The following is a 4,044-nucleotide window of genomic DNA, read 5'->3' as shown; positions in this document are numbered from 1 at the left end:
ACTGCTCATGGTTAATCTGTAATAAATGTTGTGCATTTAGGAAAGAAGACAGAACAGTGACTACATCCAGTGCAGCAGGTCAGACTTATGCATGAGTTAATGAAAGATAGTGAAGCGTGTCATGTCTGAATGGAGACTTCAAATAAATAATTTACTTACTTGTCTATTCTGTCTCATTAAATCTTGCTCCCTGTCTTTCCCTAGTGACAATTTTATTACTTCCACAATTTATTGTTTTTATCTGTCAGGTTTCACAACTGGCTTTCATTATTTTGACTGTTCAGATGAAGCAAATGCATTGTGGCTTTTTCCTTTGACAATCAGCTAAACCATGGGGTTACTGATGTGACGATCAGGTTTTTTAGTTCCTGCTTCTCTAAGCAAGGTAAAATAACAGAATTATTAGTAAGATAAAACTATAGCTTTTTTTTTTTTTTTAATCAGTTGAAGGTGGGAAGTAGTAGTTAAAAATGAATGGGTGAGTGGTAAGACCTGTGCTTTGCTCAGTTAGAGCCATTTTGGCATATTGAGATCTTGGAGGTCTGCTTTTGGCAGTGAACCTCAGCAGGAAACTTCACAGTTCACAGGATAGTGTATAGTGACTCTATTTCCCTTTTTCCTTCTCATATACACAGATATTCACATCCATGTGCATACCACTCCAGTTAAAACCAGAAACTGGAAAAATCCTGTCTCTACTAATTAAAACAGTGTTTACATTTCTAAGGTTTTTCATCATGGACTGATATGCTGAAACCTAATTTAGTCATTAATCTCTAGTTATCAGAAGTCAACTAAGAATTTTCATTTATGTAGTTTACTAATTAGCAACAAAATATGATATGAATGACATGTTAATTTTAAGGAATATAATTTGGGTATATTTTTTGTCCACATCCATGGCTTCAAGAGAGAATTAATTTTAAGGTAACTTTCATTGTATATTACACCAGGGTCAAAAACTTTACTCTGAGCTCCAGTCTTCTCACTGTTAAAATGAAAAAAAGCAGGAGCTTTGGACACCTCAACTTTTTTTGCCACCCTCCCTACCACCTCCACCCTTTCCAGTGTTTCTGAAACCCCTGGGGTCAGTCCAGTCAGTATCACGTTTAAGGGTAATCAATATTAAAAAGAATATTAAAAAGTTTGCAATGATACAAATTGATTAACCACCCTTGTTTTCATGCTATTACAGATCCTTTTTCAGTGACATTTCCCTATCAAAGAAAATAATTACTAAATAGTAATAATTTTCTAAATTTATGATAGATTATTTTTTAATACAGGTCTGTTTCTTATTTTCTGGCTGAAAAAGCAGTTTTATTTAATTGAGAAGATGACAGCAAGGGGACAGACAAGTGCACCGGGGAAAGAGATCTGCTTGCATGACTAATGCCATGAGTCAGTGATCATTTCAGATCAATTAAATAATCTGAATAAAAAAGTACCATTTAAGATTGCAGAAAGAAAAATAAAGTAAATAGGAATCGTGTTTGAATCAAGATATCATTCACTGAGATGCAGAGTGCCAATTTCCCTCTGGAAGTGAGGGTCTTGATGGGGCCACCATTTAATCCAGCTATGGGCAGGTGATGACTACTTTGTCACTGGTTCTTATGCCCATGGGACCTGTCCATCAGATAATTTAATTAGCCCACTGGAAAATCTACTTAGTGGCACAACTAGGTAGATTTCTGCTTGGTTAGGGAGTCAGTGAGGAAAGACTTAAGAGTGTCAGAGCTGAAACAAGGCAGAAGATGTGCTGCTGCTCTTCAGCAGCTCTTCTTGATCCTGCATAATCCAACTGCACTGCCTAACTCATCCCAATTTTGCTGTTCCTTAGAAAAGGGGTCTGACTCCTTCTGTGCAGGGACAGCAACACTGATGTTTCAGGGACAAAAATCTGTAGTTACATTCTAGGGCCCTGGATAAGGAGGGAGAAGGGAAAAGTATTGCACAGAATTTAGCAGACCATTTTCTGTTCTGTTCTCTCTGCCTCTGTCCTGAAGCTGAATAAGTTCCTGTAGATCCAGAAAAATATAACATCTGTATGAGTGCTGAATATTTAATAGAGGAGAGGAATTCTGGGAGCAACCTCTGGCACAAGTTTTTGGATTTTTTTTTAAAAACTAGAACAATAGTTTTAAGAAACAGGAGGAAATAGATGCAGAGAAAAGGAGATAAAGACAGTGCTAATTATGAAGCACAACACTAATGCTAATTCTGGGGAAGGTGGATTAAGGACGCAAAAGCCTAAATCCTAAATCAATGAGGAAAAAGATATTGAGACAAAGGACAGAGAAATTTATATATATATATTATATATATATATATATTTTTTTTTTTAAGCACAGTAATGTTTTCCTTTCTTCTGCATGCTTTGAACATGCTTTGATTCTTGCCTTTAGTCATTAGCACTATGCCTCCTTTCATGAATTGTTCTGTTATTTCAAGGACTGGAACTTCACAATGTTTCCACAGTGAACATCTCAGCTACATTTCTCCCATTTGATTTTGCTGGGAAAATAATAGAATCACTAGGCCATGACCTTTTAAATAAGCCTTACAGCAGGCATCAGTTAATTTGCTTTTTTTTTCTGCTTGTGAGGCAATCATTCCTTTGTAGGTAATTTCAGCAGAGTGACTGACCCAGAAAGCACTCTGCATCTCTTCATTGTAGCAAGAAGTGGAAATTATCTGAATGAAAGGTATCACTTTAAAAGTGCAGGGGAGAAAGATATATTAAAAAAATAGAAAGAGGAGGAGAAAAGTAGTAATTATTCTTAAATCAATGTTGCTCATGAGTCAGGCTCATCGCTTGGCTAAGCTATGAGTTATTGTGTCAGGCCTCTGTTCTGGGGAAACAACAGGTTGTGTCTCAGCATGTAAGACCAGAGAGGGTTTTGAGCTTCTGTGAAAAGAGACAAAAGAATTACAGGGGGAAATGGAGACTTTTTTCTAAAGAAAAAAGAGTTCAAAGAGAACTTTAAGTTTCAGGGTGGATGATGTTGGTGGTTGCAGGTTCCTTGAACTTGATTTCCAACATGTATGGAATCAAAACAGATGTCCCATTAAATTCTTGGAGACGTTTTCCATCTGTGCTGAGTGCTGTTGCCAGGGAGGTGGCATGGGAGAAGAACAAATCCTAGGGGTCCTCTTTCCCTAATGTTGGCTAGAGGTGGCATGGAGCCCATGCAGTCCCACCCTCCAGAGGCCTCAGGGAGCTCTGGGGAGGAAATTACCTCCTCAGTGGATCACATGCCTCAATGCTGAAGGGTTTTTCATGGTTATTAATATATATTTTTCAGTGATTCCTACTTTTTCCCAGAAAATACCTGTCAGGTCTGTCATTAGGAGTCTCACACTACCTCACACTATTCAGTTAACTTTGGTCCATGCTTTACCTTTTTATTTCTTTTAAGGCAGGCCTTTTCTAACAAAGTCTATGGCAAGTGTTAAAATGTTCTGAATGTATAAAGTTATTCAGCTTCATAGTGGCTGAGAACAGAAAAGAACAAGAGGTGACCTGGACTATTTTTCTCTTAATCTTGTGTGCTTAGGCCATTGAAAATCATCTTTATATGAAATCAAATAGAATATGTTTTATTAAATCATACATTTCAGGAAGGTCCTGTCTGATTATGAAACTATTGAAGGATGAAGGCTCCAGACCTTTCACTTGTTAGTTACTAGAATTGTCGTTTATTTTAGTACGTAATTTATAAATTATATTTGTTATGCAGGTTAAAAAGGTCATTAATATCTATCAATTTTGTCTCTGTGTGTATATATGTGCAGACACTCATACAATAATGGTAGATTATTTTTTGTTAGAAATTATACAGACAGAAGTCTTTCAGTCTCTCACTAAGCAGCCTTTTTTCCCAGGCCTTGAGTTGTTCTTATGGTTATTACTCAATAGTCACTATTTATGGGGATCAAAGAGTGGTGTGTAGTGTTACATCATCTGTCTTACTGATGCCACAGACTGAGGGAAAATTATTCCTCCATCCCCCTCATTACTTGGTTTGTATATCCATCCAT

This window comes from Lonchura striata, chromosome 2, assembly GCF_046129695.1.
Source record: "Lonchura striata isolate bLonStr1 chromosome 2, bLonStr1.mat, whole genome shotgun sequence".
Lineage (NCBI taxonomy): Eukaryota > Metazoa > Chordata > Aves > Passeriformes > Estrildidae > Lonchura > Lonchura striata.
Note: the sequence above shows the minus strand (reverse complement) of the source record.